This window comes from Oryctolagus cuniculus, chromosome 1 (assembly GCF_964237555.1).
Source record: "Oryctolagus cuniculus chromosome 1, mOryCun1.1, whole genome shotgun sequence".
In the NCBI taxonomy this organism is placed as follows: domain Eukaryota; kingdom Metazoa; phylum Chordata; class Mammalia; order Lagomorpha; family Leporidae; genus Oryctolagus; species Oryctolagus cuniculus.
Window position 1 is genome coordinate 150,620,223 of NC_091432.1, and position 17,796 is coordinate 150,638,018.

General features: G+C 40.3%; 1 long non-coding RNA gene and 1 pseudogene across 1 annotated transcript in view; one reads left to right on the forward strand and one right to left on the reverse strand.

Annotated features, from left to right (window-relative positions):
• The window catches only part of LOC127491296 (uncharacterized), a 103,183-nt gene that overhangs the window by 57,472 nt on the left and 27,915 nt on the right, over window positions 1-17,796 (forward strand). The window contains exon 3 of the long non-coding RNA XR_011379434.1: window positions 6,329-6,411. This is a non-coding gene — a long non-coding RNA (uncharacterized lncRNA). The remainder of the gene's footprint in view (window positions 1-6,328; window positions 6,412-17,796) is intronic.
• LOC100349046 (thioredoxin pseudogene) lies at window positions 17,417-17,730 on the reverse strand (annotated as a pseudogene).

Consider the following 17,796-nt stretch of genomic DNA (forward strand, 5'->3'; position numbering starts at 1 on the left):
TGCCAGTGGTGCCCACAGAGCAAGCCAAGGTGTGGAGTTACTGAATGTTTTGTGGAGAATAGTTCAGGCTCAATCATCTAGGACAGTGGCTGGGCAGTCCTGGTGCAGAATAATTGGGTGGAAGGATCTGTTGGCAACATTTCAAGGAAAAGATCCCAGAAGTTTGGAATGAGGATTTGGGTTCTATTTTTATTTGACTAAGGATTCCTAGTTTCTTATTCCTTGTACTATAAACAAGAGGCTGCAAAATTTTCCAATTAAAATGGAAAATGCTCATCCTGGATTAATGGGGAACCAAACAATTGGATGAGAACTCTCCTCCATGGACCCTTGCCCATGATCACTCAGACACCCAGAATGTTTTGTCCATAGCCTGCTAAACACTGGGCTGTTTGGAACATTAGCAGTGTTTGACTGAAAGTTTCATTTCCAGGCAGATGCTTTTAATTTGAATCCAAAGTTGGAGAATTAGCAGAGATCATGTTATGAATATCATCATCAGTGTCTTCAGTTCATCTTGTGATCATATTTCTTTTTCATGATCTTAATTATGCCAGGGAAACCAAGGATGTCCCAATATTTTGGTCTGAGGACCCCTTTAGACTGCAAACATTTAAAAAATTTTACTCATTTATTTGAAAGGTAGAGTTGCAGAGAGAGAGAGAGAGACAAAGAGAGAGATCTCTCCACTGGTTCTGCCCCAAATGGCCACAAGAGCCAGGACGGGTACAGGCTGAAGCTAGGAGCCTGAAACTCCATCTGGGTCTCTCACTTGGATGGCAGGAGCCCGAGCACTTGAGCCATCTTCTGTGGCTTTCTGAGGCACATTAGCAAAGAGCTGGATCAGAAGTGGAACTGCCAGGGCTTGAAAGGGGCATATATGGGATGTCGGCATTGTAGATGTTGGCTTAACCCCCTGTGCCACAGCACCAGTCCCTATACTCCAAAAAATTTTGAGACCTCAAAAGAGCCCTTGCTTATGTTGGCTTTGTCTATCAATATTTATTGCACCAGAAATTAAAACTGGCAAACTTCTAAAAGTACTTATCAAATTATTATTAAGCAACAATAATAAATTCAATAAGTGTTAACATAAATAACACATTTTTATTAAGTATTTTATCTAAAATAAAAAATACTGATTGGGAAAAGTGACACTGTTATGTTTTTTTGCAAATCTCTAAAAAGTCTGGCTTAATTGTCACCTTTTCATGTAATCCAATGTGAGATAACATGTTTTATAGCCTGTAAAGATCACTACTGTACTCTCATGAGATATTGACAGTAAAGGAACCCAGGTAACATGAGTATCATGACAGTTTTGGCCTCACAGCTCCTCTGAAAGGGTTTTGGGACCCTACAGGTCTCTAGACAACACTTTGAGAGCTGCTGATGTGAAAACATCCAAATAAAATTACGATGGGTTAAGTGCCGGGTTCAGAACTGTTTAAGGGTAAGAATCTCGATGGGCTCCTCTTTCTGCAGCAGCTGCTCACTGGGCACCACCTCAGAGAGGCTGCCCTGAAAATCCCTCTGAAGTGAGCTTCCCCAGGCTCTCTGTCCAGAGCTGAGTGCCTTTTGTGAATGTTCTTTCCTTTGTTCACTTTAAAAAATGTTTATTTATTTACAAATATATTTATTGCTGTTTTCTTTGAAAGGCAGAGAGAGAGAGAGAGATAAAGGTAGAGATAGAGAAAGATCTTCTGTCCGCTGGTTCACTGCTCAAATGCTGGGAGCCAAGAATTCAAGGTTTCCCATGTAGTCAGCAGGGAATTATCACCTGCTGATCCTAAGGTATGAGTTAGTAGGAAGCTGGCATTGGAAGTAGAGCTGGGGTTTGAATCCTTGTACTCCTGTATGGGATGTGGGTGTTCTGAACAGTGCCTTAGCCACTGCATCAAGTGCCCAATCCTTCCATTCTTGATTTTAAATTTAATCCATTTTTCCTCACTGTGTTGATTAGTCTCACCTCATACAGTGCCTGTAGCTATCACAGTGCCTAGTAAAATATATATATATAAATGTCAGATATATACAAAAAATTATCAATTGAAGATTAAATTATTGAAAGTATTTACCCTGCATTTGGAAAGTATGAAGACATCAATTATTAATTTTCAATGACTATTTGCTGATTTGTGAGTAAGTTAGTTGTAGTTTTGCTTTTCTCAATTATCTTTTGGTCTTTGGTTGTTATACTGAGATGGTCAGCGGACACAGGAGCTCTGTAGTAAATGTATTTTCATTAGTTCATGCAAACAGTGTTCTAGAGTGCCTCTTGTACACTGGTCAAATTTATCAGCTAAAAAGATGAGTAAGGGATAGTAGCTATCTTCAATGATATCCCTGTATAAGACACACCAAGAGAAAACTTTAGCTTGATCCTGAATGGAAAAAGTAGGAACCTCCAAAAGAGAAGCAGGATGGAGTCACCAAGGTGAGTGAAAGCTTGGAAATATTCAAGTTCATGTAGAAGATTAGGGAACGTTTGGCATATTCAAGTAAGTACAAGGAAGTCAGTACATCTGAACCATCTTGAATACAAGAGGCAGGGGCAGGAGACTAGGGAAAAGAGTGAGTTGTGAGGGGAGAGGGGTATACAGACCCCAGGATCCACAGGCTTGGTATGCACAGGTTAAAGGAGTTTGACTGTATCCTGAAGCAGACCATTACATGGATCTGTTATACCTCTCTACAAGAGGAACCTGTGGGTTCAGAGACATGTGTGCAAAGTATGAAGCCAGTGCCTCCACAGTACCACTCCTGTGCAGATTCCTGGATCATGGGCTGCATTTGCTCATGGATGTCTAAGCCTTAATATTTTATAAAAGAGTATTGATTGCTAGTTTTCTGGTTAATTAAACATCCATAGGAAATCACTTGATGCTACTAGTTCAGAAGCAGATGCCAAGTATTTGATGCATTTCTTATTAACATAGAAGCAAAATTTCAAAATGGGATCTTTGCAAGCTAAATCCAGAAATATGTAGAAAGAATAATTGAATTCAATTTAAATTCTCTGGGTATACAAGATTGGTCTAACATTTGAAATGTCAATCAATGAAATAGGCTTCATGTATAGAATAAAAGAAAAATGCATATAGTCTTGTCAATAGATGTATTAATGATGTTTGGTAAAAGCTAATGCTATTCTTAGTAAAAAAAAAAAAAAAACAACTTTCAGTAAATTAAGAATAGAAAGGAACTTCCTCAATCTCATAATGAGTATCTTTAAAAATATACAAAAATAATCTGTTAAATAGTTGAAACTTTTTACCCTGAATTTTGGGAAGGTATAATGTCATCAATTATCATCACTTTTATCTAATATACTGGCAGTCCTAGTCAGCAAGAAAAATAAAAAGCATAAAGATAAGGGAAAACAGATGTGGGAAAAACATCTTATCTGCAGATAATGGAATGGTGTATATAGAAGATCTAAAAATGATGCAGATAAAAACGGGATTTGATGTAGAAGAAATCATTATTTTTCTACATATTAATGATAAATCACTAGATATTAGAATTGAAAGAAGATATGTGTAAGTATTATAAATATCAAGTATCTAAGGATACGTTAAGAAAGGATGTTCAGCAGGCGCCGTGGCTCACTAGGCTAATCCTCCACCTAGCGGCGCCGGCACACCGGGTTCTAGTCCCGGTCGGGGCGCCGGATTCTGTCCCGGTTGCCCCTCTTCCAGGCCAGCTCTCTGCTGTGGCCAGGGAGTCCAGTGGAGGATGGCCCAGGTGCTTGGGCCCTGCACCCCATGGGAGATCAGGATAAGTACCTGGCTCCTGCCATCGGATCAGCGCGGTGCGCTGGCCGCGGCGGCCATTGGAGGGTGAACCAACGGCAAAGGAAGACCTTTCTCTCTGTCTCTCTCTCTCACTGTCCACTCTGCCTGTCAAAAAAAAAAAAAAAAAAAAAGTAATGTGAAATAAAGAAAACTATTTTTTTTAAAAAAAGAAAGGATGTTCAAAATTTCTGTATAGTAAACTAAAACAAAATATATTGCTAAGATAAGATTAAAATACCTAAATGATTAAATGGATATACCATTTTTAAGAATTAGGAGACTGTTGATTAAGAGGTAAATTCTGCAGCCAGCCTTATGGTGCAGGGGGTGAAGCTACAAATTGCAAAGCCAGCATCCTGTATCAGAATTCTGGATTTCAGTTCCTGCTCCTCCATTTCCAATTCAGCTTCCTCCTAATTTACCTGGGAAAGAAATGGATGATGGCCCAAGTATCTGTGTCCTGTGCCACTCATGTGGGAGATCCAAATGGAGTTCCTGGCTCCTGGCTTCCTCCTGGTCCAGACCTGGCTGTTGTATTTTGTGGACTGAGCCAGAGGATGGAAGATCTCTCTCTCTCTCACACACATTCTCACTCTGTCTCTTCTCCTGTGCCACTCTAAGTTTTGAATGGATAAATTAATAGATAAGTAAATTTAAAAAAAAGACCTAAATTCTCTTTAAATTTACCTAAAGATTCAATGAAATTCCACTCAAAATCTGATGTCTTCTGGAAATTGACTGCCTAATTCTAAAATTTATGTAGAGGTGCTAACAAGAATCACAGGTAATCTTGAAGAAGAGGAAGAATGTTTCATGTCTTATATAGGTATTTATTATGAATACATTAACTGAAATAATGTTGATGGTGATTGTGGATTCAAAAGGCTTCCATAGCCTTGGCAGCTCATATCAGGAGCCTCGGGTGATCACTGATGTCATACATAAGAGTGTTAATTGTTAAATTAACAACAGGAGTCACTGTGCACTTCCCATGCAGGACCTCTGTCTTCAATGAATTCTATTATGAGAATTAACTGTAAAACTTGTTCTCAGTTTTTTTGTGTGTGTGCGCACGTGTGTGTGTGCAAATTGTTGAAATCTTAGTATAGAGTTGGTCTTCTGTGTATAAAGTTAATTGAAAATGAATCTTAATGGAGAATAGGACTGGGAATGGGAGAGGGAGGAGGGGGTGGGATGGGTGCAGGGGTGGGTATGGTGGGAAGAATCACTATATTCCTAAAGTTGTACTTATGAAATTTGTACTCATTAAATAAAAGATTTCTTGGGGAAAAAATCTGAGGATAATGGTGGCTCAAGGATCCTTTAAGGGAAAGTTTTAACAGGGCGGGGGAAACCAGTAGATGGAAGATCTTTCTCCCTGTATCTCCAACTTTCAAATAAATAAATCTTAAAAACAGCAAGAAGTTCAGGATGCAGCTGTAGTAGGTGAAAGAAAGCAGTCTCTGGAGATAGGGAAAGAGGTTGCACTGATATGTCAAGTATGCAGAAGGAACAAGGCCCAACGGCATATGGTGACTCCATCCATCCATTCATTCAACAAATATTTATTGTGTCTTTCTACATAAGGACCATTTTAGGCACCATTAATGATTGAGCATATGTCAGGAAGGGACCACACCTTCAAAGGGACTTTGCCATAATGAACATATGAGGAGTGTTCAAATAATTCCTGGAAAATGTGTGGTCTTTTTAAAAATGCTTATTTATTGACTATGAAAGACACATAAACAGAAAGAGTAGGCTCCCATCCACAGATTCACTCTTCAGATGTTGGCAATAGTGGGGGCAAGGCCAGAGCTGAAGCTGGGAGCTAGGAAGACAATGCAGGTCTCCCACATGGGTGCCAAGAACTTGACCCATCACTGCTGCCTTCTGTGTTCTGCATTAGCAGGAAGCTGGAGTCAGGAGCTGGACCTGAGCACAGAACCCGGGCGTGCCGTTGTGGGAAATGGCCGTATTAATGACTAGGCTAAACACCCACTCCTGTAATATCTTTCTCTCTCCTTTTTTAAGATTTTATTTATTTATTTAGAAGGCAGGGTTACAGAGAGGCAGAGGCAGAGAGACAAAGAGAGGTCTTCCATCTGCTTGTTCACTCTCCAAATGGCCACAACAGCCAGTGCTGGGCTGATCCTAAGTCAGAAGCCTGGGGCTTCTTCCAATATCCCATGTGGGTGCAGGGGCCCAAGAACTTGTGCCATCTTCTACTGCTTTCCCAGACCACAAAAGAGAGCTAGAAAAGTGGAGCAGCCGAGACTAGAATCGATGCCCATATGGGATGCTGGCACTGCAGGTGGTGGCTTTACTTGCTTTGCCATAGTGCTGGCCCCATTTATCTTTCAATTCAATTTTTTGTATGACCTTTTTGAAGTACCTCATGTATGGTGCTAATTCAGTGATCCTTCCTTGACTAAGGAATGCCTGTTCTATACCAATGAGGATATACTCATATTTATCTTCAAAAAAGCATAATATTTATTTGTAAACATTGTCCTTGCTTACTCATACAGGAGGCTTGGTAAAGGAGTAGGAGAATCTTCACTGCTTCATCCACATTCTGATCTGGTCCTTCTACAAGCAACGTTACACACTGGTAAGAAATTTGGGCAATAAATAGTGACCATGGGTTATAGTAAAATGCATCAGCTTGTGCGTGACTTGTACCAGTGCCAACTGAATACAAGGCTTGCCTATATAGCATGGCATGAATTATTCAACAGTTCTCTTCTAAATGGCTATTTTTGCAATCCACTCTGTATATTTGAAGTTTTTGCATTTTAGGTGGTCGACTTAATTTGTGCTTATCCTGAAATGATAAGTGTTGTTCTGACATGCTGCCTTTAGCAAAGCTTGTATGCTTATCCATGGAGAGTAGATTTTAGAGAGATGGAATGACCTTTAAACACACACATGTGCACACACACATATCCACACTAATAGATACCATATGTATAATCACATTGTGGCAATTCTGCACACACTGTAAAATCAGAAAGATTTTCATCATGCCTACAGGTCCAGAAGTTTTATAACTAAATAATATAGGGTATAGTTGCTTCTCCACCCCATTACAAAGTAAGTGTGTGTGTGTGTGTGTGTGTGTGTGCAAGAGATGTGTAGAAGTGACTCCCAACCGAAAGAGTTAGAAACTAACGACATAAAGTCATAACCACAGGCTGGGCGTATAGCCAGACAGAGCTGAATGTGCAGCTGGACTCAGTTACTAATTAGCTGTGTGGTCTTGGGCAATTTACCTAACCTTTTTCAGTTGGGTTCCGAAAGAAACCTCAATTTCCCTCCACATAAAATGGAGATTATGATAGTGCTCATCTCCTATGGTTATTATGAAACTTGAATGAGATAAAATAAGCAAAATTCTAGTCTCACCAAAACATTAAAAAAAAGCATTATTAATTCTTAGGAGAAACTTCTATACCAACCAGATTTAACACTGACTGATGATTTTAAATGTCTCTCCTTATTTGAGGTTAAATTATGATGAAACATGAGAGTACTTCCAAAAGGTTGAAAAATTGAAATAAAAGATTTTGGTGCAGAGCATCTTGAAATCCATGTGTTTTTCAGGAACTTTGAAATATTTTCTGTACTTTTCATTTACTTGAGAAACAAAAGGAGAGAGAGACAGAGACAAAGAGAGCAATTTGCTGGTGCACATCTCAAATGCTCACAGCAGCCAGGACTGGGCCAGTCTGAAGCTAAGAGGCAGGAACCCAATTCATACATCCCATGTGGGTGGCAAGAACTCAACCACTAAGCCATCACTGCTGCCTCCCAGGCTGTGCATTGACAGGAAGCTGGAATCAGGAGCAGGAGATGAAACTGAACTCAGGTGCTCCCCTGTGGGATGTGGACGCACTATACTTAACCACTATACTGAATGCACACCCTGCCATGGACTCTTGGCAGATTCCTCATATACTTCAGGATATTTTCACATTTTCTGGAGAGGATGAAATTTCCTACTGCCACATCCCTACTCCTAGCCTATATTATCTTGGTAGTATCTATGAAGGTTAAATGAAAAGAGAAGATATTTGTGTCATGATACAGTTTATTTAATCACCAAGTACACTAATAAAATAAATAGAAGGAGACAGAGGCATTGATTGGTTAATCAAAATATATTCTCAATGATGTTTTTGGTAGTCAAGCTTTGAACTTCTTAAGAGTGAGTTTTATATATACTTTAAATTTTAATGATTTATTCCTGATTCAGAGTTCATAGTTGAGCATATCAAGAGGATCTAAAATGATTTAGCTAAATATTTTTTCTGTGGCTTAAATCTATATCCTCAATAATCTACCACATTCCATGTTCTTCCATTCAACTTACATGTATCATTTGAATTATTATAATGAGAATATTTCAATACTACATGAAAGAGGATACAGCAATTTATCATTAAAAATAATTCTTCTAAATTTATGTAAACATGAGAGTCTTAAAAAGTCTGTGGGGACCAGCACTGTGGTGTAGCAGGTGAAGCCACCACTGGCAGTGCCAGAATCCCATATGGGTGCTGGCTTGAGTCCCTGCTGCTCCACTTCCAATGCAGCTCCCTGCTAATGCACCTGGGAAAGCAGCAGCAGATGGCCCAAGTCCTTGGGGACCTCACCCACACGGGAGACCTGGAGGAAACTCCTGGATCCTGGCTTCAGATTGGCTCATCTCTGGCCGTTGCAGCAATTTAGGGAGTGAACCAGTGGATGGAAGATGTCTCTCTCTCTCTCTGCCTCTGCCTCTCAAATAAATAAACAAATCTTTAAAAAAGAAGTCCATGGAAAATGTATACTACAACAAAATTATACATGAATTTCAAAAATTTTTTGCACCAAAATAAACATAGTTTAATTGTTTCCATGAACTTTAAAGTACCCTCATACTTCTGTCTATATACTCTCTGTTCCATCTTTTGGTCCAAATCTTTTTGTTTCTGTAGGAATTTAGACAGATCTTTCTCTTCCAAGGTGAAGAGTGTTCTTCCTTGGAGTTCATAGAGTTCCTTGGTGATTGGTTGAAATCTGGAAACATTATAACAGTCTCTCCTCCCATCAGTAAAAGGGGCGTGGAGGATAATTCAACAACTTATTTCTGGCTTCTCTGAGAGTGTCTGTGTGCCAGCAAAAGTACTATTACTAGGAACACTGCCATTCCATTTCTTCCCCTGAGGTTTCCATTTCATTCTGGTAAAATCATCCAAATTTTAAGCCACCTCCCTCCTCAGAGTAATATGACTGATACTATGAGAAAAATTAACACAACTATTAGCAACACTCGTTTGCTTCCTACTGTTTAACTTATTGGAAACTGGGGCAAGGAGAAGTGGACACAGGTAAGTAAATTTTGTTTGAAATGAAACTGACTTTCATCTGGCCAAGGCCTGTCAAATTTGGTATATTCTTTCTCTTGCTGTTACCCTACATTTTGTTTGCAGTCTGAGGATTTCCATTGGAAATGCTCTTTGAGTGACGTAAAGTGAACTCCGAGATCCAAAGTGGCTTTGATGTTTGTCAGGAAAATGCAGGAGTCCTCGTATACTGTGGCTTCCACAGTGCAGGAACAGCTCCAACTCCAGAAAAGCTGTGAAAACAACTCAGAAATTAAGCATAAAAAGAAATTCCTTTGATAAAATGAAAAGAATTAGTATCTTTCTGGAGAGCTCATCTGGAAGATTTTTCAACCCTTCTTCCTTAAGAAATATGTAGGCATTAAATTCAGTTCTTATTTCAAAGAGAACATTTATATGTCAATTGCAAGAAATATGTAGAGAGGTGCAGTTGACTTTAATATCTTATTGAGCAATGTGACAAGAATTTGGAAATGTACAAACTAACCACAGGATGACCTTTCAAAACTGAAATGCATAGGTGTGGATGACATTTTCTCATTCAATTGCTTATTTTGAAATCTAAATTAAAGCACACACAACACCAAATTAAATATCTTCTCCCCAGAGTGAATATCCCAATCATTTATAACTAAACAACTTTAACATCCAGTAATCAACAAACATTAACATGTAAATACTTTGTTTTAATAAGCCATAAACATTAATAAGCACATGGCTGAAACCACTCCTGCTGAAATTATTCATCTGCAACCCCAGATATCAAATAAGGGCTGCAGAGAAATAAAACTGTTAAATTTGATTCTGAAAACATTCATGTGAGTTTGCATAAATCCTCTTTATTTTCTAGTGGCTTTTTTTTTCAAGATCTTTTTTTCTTCCCCCTGCTAGGAGCCTTATGAAACTGAAATGTCAAGTGAGGGTTGCTTTATATCATGTTCTGTCAATCAAAGGAAGGGAGGCTTTATGCATCTGTTGCTAGTATATTGGCACTTTTTGAAGAGTGTTTCGGTGGGAGCGAGAATAAATAAAGATCCTTCAGGCACTTTCTCATTTATGGATGAGGAATCAAAGCAGTCTGAAACTTCATTTTCAGCCTGATACCCTGAAGATTGTTGGCTGATAATTCTGGATGGAACAGCTTATCTGGGAGGATTAGGGGGAACATGGCCTTCCTATTACTTCTGGCTTCAGCCTATTCAGCTGGGTAGACTTTGTCACACAGTATCTGGGCCTTTACATATGTCACTAATCTTATCTATATCTTTTCAGCCCCTTCTGTTGGAGCTGCGGTTTCCCGTGCCTAAACCTCCCATTTCTTCATTACACCAGCTGTATAGGCATTAGCTTTCCCTAACAGCCTTTCTGCACCATGTCATTCAGTAATGGCGAGTTTTGCAGATGCTCAGCTTTCGTGAGCAGGTTGGGGTAAGACTTTATCCCAAATCTTGAGACTCTCACATCACCTATATTAAAAAAGCTTCCTGAAGTCTCCAAACAAACTAATTTTCCTCCTTTACCAAATCCTCTTAACAGAATGAAATAATCTCCACAATGCATCATCTTTGCAACCATTAAAGATAACAGGGACAGCTCCCTGTGTGTCTGCGTGCACAAGCCAGGCTGTCACTCCTTTCCCACAGGTATGAGGCAGTCATTCACCCATGAAACAAATAATGACCCCTAGGCTGTATTAGACATCAGGAGGCCACAGACATGATTGCAAAAAAAGACTCTGTCCTCAAGATGTCTACATTCTAGTGGGAAAATGTAAACTCGCACAAATAACCACGATGGAAGGTAAAAATGGTGCAAACCAAAAAGAGGCACAAGTGCCTGGATAGTTCCTGGGGAGCAGATAGCAAGAGGAAGAACCTATAAAGGTTGAGTGAACGAGGTGGTGTTTAAGAACAAGGATTTGAGCAGCTGTGATAGGAGTCAGTCTTTCTTCCAGTGTCTGCTTCCTAGTTATTTTCAGAATGAAGGCTGTAAGTCAAATGTGGTAATGGAGCTAGTGACTGAGACCAGAAGAGATCTGTATCACAAACTACTCCTTCCCATCAAATATTTCTTCTTTATTGATTTCCTAATTAGCCCCACAGTTATCCAGTATACTTATTCCTTGAACAAAGACACCATTCGTTAACTGCCCTTGTGGCCGTGTGTGGCCATGCATCTGTGTTTTGGTCAATGAAATGCAAGTGGAGGGAATCATTTTAAGGCACAGAGTGAGCCTTTCTTCTTTGGTTTACGGAATGGTGATATGTGGACTGGATTTTCAGCAGCCATTTGGAACCTAAGGATGAAGGCCACACACAAGGGCTGGCAGAGGGAGAAGCTGAAAGAAGCACGAGTCTCTGCCTGTGGGGACTCACTTCCAGCTCTGCCATGTTGATCTCTAGCCTGATTTTACAGAAGATAGAAGTAAATTTCTGTCTTGTCTTAAGAGGTGTTTCTTTTTTTTTTCCCTGGGGGAGGGGGTAGAAGGATGGCAAGTCTTTTTAGTACTCAGAGCCAAGCTACCTTAACCATTATACTTGAAACCCACTGCTAAAAACTGATATTTTAAAATTAAATACTTTTTTTTTTTTAAATTTGAGAGGCAAAAAGAGAGAGTAAGACACACACACACACACACACACACAGAGAGAGAAAGAGAGAGAGAGAGAGAAGCTCTGGTTCACTTCCCAAATGTCCACACAGCTGGTGCTGGGATGAGAGCCAGCAGCTCAATCCATTTTTCACATGGGTGGCTGGAATCCAATCGATTCCTTGAGCTGTAACTGTTACTTTCCAGGGTCTGCATTCGCAGGAACCTGGAGTCAGGAGCCAGAGCTAATATAGGAATAGAGCGAGGAATAGAACCCAAGCACTCCAATGTGGTCCATGGGCATCTTAATCATTAGGCTACATGACTGCTCCCTAAACTGATCTTAAAAGCATATTTACTGATAAAGTTTTGAGTTTCCTTGTGCAGTATTAAATTGAATGATGCAACATCCACAAAATATTTTTTTGAGTTCTTGTAATACTCAGGGCATTTTTCTAGGCAAAAAAGAACAAAAACTATGGGGCCTGCCCACCATCAAAATATAGTATTTTCTTGGAGGATTAAAACATGCTAGCTAACAGATAATTAATCATATATAGCCATCAAATATGAGTATGGAAGGAGTAATATAATTCATCCTTGGAATTGAGACAGCAAACACTGAACAATGGGGGAGGATTGCCAGATTAAATATGACTTTGTGGGAAAATGGAATGAAAAAATAAGTTTACTTTGGTGAAAAAATGTTTTAATTCCATGCACACTTTTTTCATAATACATGTTTTTTGTAAACTTATTGAAGATTCTTCATCTGGGATACCCAGTTAAAGTTGAAGTTCAGATTTTTCAAAATAAAGAACTTTTTGTTTAACTTTATCTCCAATATTGTGTGGGATATAATTATATTTTTAAAATAATTCATTATTTATCTGAAATTCAAATCTCAAATTAAAATTAAAATTTCTATTTCAATTGCCCCAAATTTTGCATGGAATATGCTTATACTAAAGAAATATATCTTGATTTTCTGGAATTCATATTTAGCCAGGCATCTGTATATACTCTTTTTTTTTTAAAATAAAAAAGATTTATTTATTTATTTGAAAGGCAGAGTTACAGAGAGACAGAGGCAGAGAGAGAGAGAGAGAGAGGTCTTCCATCTGCTGGTTCACTCCTCAATTGGCTGCAATGGCAGGAGCTGCACAGAACTGAAGACAGGAGCCAGGAGCGTCTTCCACATCTGCTACACAGGTGCAGGGGCCCAAGCACTTGGGCCATCCTCTACTGCTTTCCCAGGCCACAGCAGAGAGCTGGATCAGAAGTGGAGCAGCTGGGATTAGAACCGCACCCATGTGGGATGCCGGGACTGCAGGCAGTGGCTTTTCCCTGCTATGCCACAGAGACAGCCCATGTATGTACTCTTATTTGCTAACTCTTAGCAACCCTTGACTCCTGAGCTCCTGGGATGTCTCCTAGAGGAAGTGGGGCAGAGCTATGAGATGGATAGAGTCAATGGACCCACAGGGATGGAGCCATCCTTTCCTAAGTGTGGCATTTCTTGTGGTTGGAGGCTGCCCTGTACATAGTAGGATGTTCAGCAGTTGCCATGGCTTCTATCCAGGAAATGCGGACTTCCAGTTGCAAAAAAAAAAAAAAACAAAACAACAAAACCTCCAGACATTACTCAGCGTCCTCTGGGAGTGGTAGACAAACTCATACTTGCTTAAAAACCATTGACAAAAGTTGTGACACTTGCAAAACATTTTCTTGATTGTGATGGGTCATATTGGGCTGTGTCCCCGAGAGTATCCACCACATGTGTTCATTTTCCTCACTACTGAGGTTCTTATGTGGACAATTCTGAGACATATTCCAAAAGGACATTTCCAATGGCAAGAAGAGTAAGCACCTGAGGGGACTGTAAACTCCTGGAGGCAAGCTCAACGAGTCTCCTCAAACACTGAGTCCTGTCACAAAACTGGTAGTGCATGGTGTGACCTGAATTGTGGAATAAAAGTTTTTAGCTTCTATTTTGAGAATCCCAGGATTAATAAAAGACATGGAGTAGGTAAGTGGGATGAGGCCAAGGAGGAAGGAGGCTTTTATTTATTTATTTTTTTAAAAATATTTTAAAAAAATTATCTGAGAGGTAGAGTTACAGTGAGAGAGAGAGAGAGAGAGAGAGAGAATCTTTCCACCTGCTGGTTCACTCCCCAGATGGCCACAATGGCTGGAGCTGGGCCAATCTGAAGCCAGGAGCCAAGAGCTGCTTCTGGGTCTCCCACGTGAGTGCAGAGGCCATCTTCTGCTGCTTTCCTGGGCCACAGCAGAGAGCTGGATAGGAAGAGGAGCAGCTGGGACTAGAACTGGTGCCCATATGGGATACTGATGCTGCAGGCGGAGGCTTAGCCCACTATGCCACAGCGCTGGCCCCAGGAGGCTTTTATTTAAAATGACCTCAGCTAAGTTGCTAGGTTATGGCAACATAGTCAATACTAGGAACATGCAGGATTAGGTTCATGGGTAGGACTTGTTAGGACTTTTGGGTAGGACTTGCTAGGACTTTAACCTGAATGCAGTCTTTCAAATGTTGCCCCTGATGCTTTAACCCTTGCTGTTGGTAGACATCCGCCATTGCCTCACTTACTGTTTCCATTAGAAAATTTCTAGCCTTTCCCCACCTACTCAGGACCAGTGTTCCCTCAAAGCTGTGTTATGGTGGTTGTATTGGCCCTCGATTACCACTGCCCATGGCCTTTATCTATAATCGCTGCCACTTTGTTCTCCTGGCAATATATTACCTAAAATGAAAATCAGCCTGGGGGTAGATGTGGCCTATCAGGGTTAGCCACCACTTCAAACATTTGCATCCTATATCTAGAGGACCAGGTTCGAGGTCCACTTCCAATCCGCCTTCCTGCATACTAAGTGGCAGCAGATGAGCACTCACGTGCTTGGGCCCCGCCACCCATGGTGGGAGACCTGGGTGCAATTCCTGGCTCCTGGCTTCAGCCTGGCACAGCCACGGTTGTTGAAGGCATTTAGGGACTGAACAAGTGGTTTGAAGAACTATCTCTCTCTTTCTGTTACTCTGCCTTTCAAGTAAATGAAAATAAAACATTGTCTTAAAAAGATGGATTTATTTATTTGAAAATCAGAGTTACAGAGAGCGAGATTTTCACTCCCCAGATGGCTGCAATGGCTGGGGCTGGAGCAGCTCGAAGCCAGGAGCCAGGAACTTTTTCCAGGTATTCCACATGGGTGGCAGGGCTGAAGCACTTGGACCATCCTACACTGCTTTTCCCAAGCCATTAGCAGGGAGCTGGATTGGAAGTGAAGCAGCCAGGATTCGAACTGTCACCCTTATAGGATGTTGGTGTCATAGGCAGTGGCTGTACCTGCTGTGCCACAATGCTAGGCCCTAACATTAAAAAGTGAAATGAAGCCTGCAGGTCAATACATCAGTACAGTGTACCAGTAAGAAGCTTTCAAAGCTTTTGACTCAGGGTTGCCCAATCAAGTCTCACTTGGTAACAGGGAATCCAGTAGAAGGACGGGGTTTCTAAGAAATGTGAAGATCCAAGCTGAAGCAACTTGAATGCTGCAAACAGATAAGACTGCATGTGATGGTGTGCACATTTCAGTCAGTGTATGGGCATGTCCATGCATGTGCATGCATGTGTGTGTGTGTGTGTGTGTGTGTGATATTTTCTTCCTTAGACCTAGTTGATATAAGAGCTGTTCCCATAAATAGCCTTGACATAGAGAATGAATTTTGCAGACCATAAGATGTTATGCTGAAAGCAGTTCATCCTGCTCAAATGGTTTTTGTGTGCGTTTCTTTTATCTGTGTATTTCTGGAGTCCATTCTTTCGATGTCCCTTCTTTCTGTCCATGTTTACTGTAAGTCCACCCTTGGGCCATCATCTCTCTCATTACATACTGAAAGCACATTATGCTGGCTTGGGCCACTGTGGAATCTTGCCCCTTATTTGCTGTATTAAGTTCTTCATTGGCTGTGGCATGGAGGGCTGGTTATCCTCAGGTGTGGGGAGGATCAAGCAATAATTTCTAAACTGTACCAAGTAGAGGAAAGGAGACAGCCAGCAAGCATTCTTTACCTCCAAGACTTGCAAAAAAGATTGCTCTCAACTCTTCTAAGCATATCTCCTTCAAAAATCAGGACAATTCACTTGGAGTTGACATTCTAGAAAAATCCCTTTTGTCATCCTCTCTAAGGTAACAGAAAGAGGGAGGGAGCAGAACTAGTAGAACCAAGAACCTGAAGGATGTGTGGAACAAGGGACTTTATCCCTGAGGCTAAAAGGGTAAAGTGCATAGAAAACTCTGGCCAGGAAAAAAAGCAAACATCAGAAATGTGTCTGGGTGTGAACCATGCTGGTCATGGACTTGTGACCTTATGTGTGATGGGGCTAAAACTGTGCATAAGTTTAGGGAGCGTAATAAACATTGACATGATTGCACTCATAGTTCTCTTGGTTTTACAAGTGACAAAGCTTTGTATGCCTTACTCACTGGGGTGTTCCCACTGTTCAGAGTGATTGATCACTGGTTTACGAGGTAGAAGAGACTACAACACCTTCCTATGTCTATCATAAAACAAGAGAATGGAAGTCACCTACTTTGTGTAGTTCCTAATATAGCTACCAGTTGTTGCTGATGAGGTGCCCATACTATGAGTCCATCTTCTCATTTTAACTGAAGTTTCTTTTGAATGTGTTCAGATGTTCCTCAGTCCTTTTGCAGTGAGACACTGCTAATTGTTTTTGGATAATTCATTATGATTTAAAAAATATAACCTAGATCTACTGTTTTCCATTCCTGCGAGGATGCAGCAATACCAGCAGGCATGGAAGAGAAGCAGGCATTGCACCCAGGAATGCTTCAGTCTTTCAGGGAAAAGAGTCAAGCTCACAGATACTTCAACTCATAAACATTTCCCTTTCTTGTTTCTGTTTCATTCTTCTTTCTTACCTGTTCAAACTCCTTTTCTCTTTCGTTACTGGAATATTTATTCAACTCTGCTTGCAATCCCTAGCACTTCAATTTGTCAAGTATGCTTGATGCCTAAATAGTTGTAGGCATGTGCCAGATAGCACCATTGATCCTGCCCTTGGCAATCTTTTGGTCAAATTAGAATCCATAGTATTAGTAGTTTCTAAATCCATACAACACTAGGGTCTCTTTATGCATAGTTCCATATATACAGATTTAACCAACTGCGGATAGAAAATATTTGAAAAAAAAAATCACATGTGTACTGAACATGTACAGACCTGTTTCCTTTAATTAGTCTCTAAACAATATAGTATAACTAATTATATAGCACATACATTGTATTACACATTATAAGCAACTTAGATATTATTTTAAAGTATATGTGAAAGGTTTGAGCATTTGTCACAGCACTTAAGATATCCTTTGGGATCTACATATCCTTTGTTACAGTATCTGGTTTGAGTCCTGGCTTCTCTTCTTGCAATCCAGCTTCTTGCTTATATGTACCCTTGAGAGGCAGCAGATTTTTTTTTAAGGGTAGAATTGATATTTATAATCAGATGGCAGGTGGGTATATAGTTTCATTATTCTTCTTTTCGTAAATAAAAAATTACAAATCTTAAACAGCTGAAGGCTGGTTATGTTTTCAGAAAACATGATTAGAGTTCATTAATGATGGCTTCAAGCTTTTCCTTATTAGCTCCAGACAATTCACTGACCTTTTGCCCCTTTTTAAAAAACTGGAAGGTCTGCATGCATTTGACTTCACGTTCTGCAGCAATATCCTGGCAGTCATCCACATCTACTTCAAGGAACTGTGCATTGGAATACTTTTCAGAGAGAGAATGAATGAAAGGCTTGATCATTTTGCAGGGTCCACACCATGTGGCTGAGAAGTCCACCCCGTTAAGTGTATCTCCTGCAGGTCCAAGGCTTCCCGAAAAACAGACTTTCTGTCAATCTGCTTCACCATTTTGGCTGCTGGTGGGGAGGGCTCTGTTGTTTCCTTCTGATTTTCTGTCTGGTTGATCTGTCCATT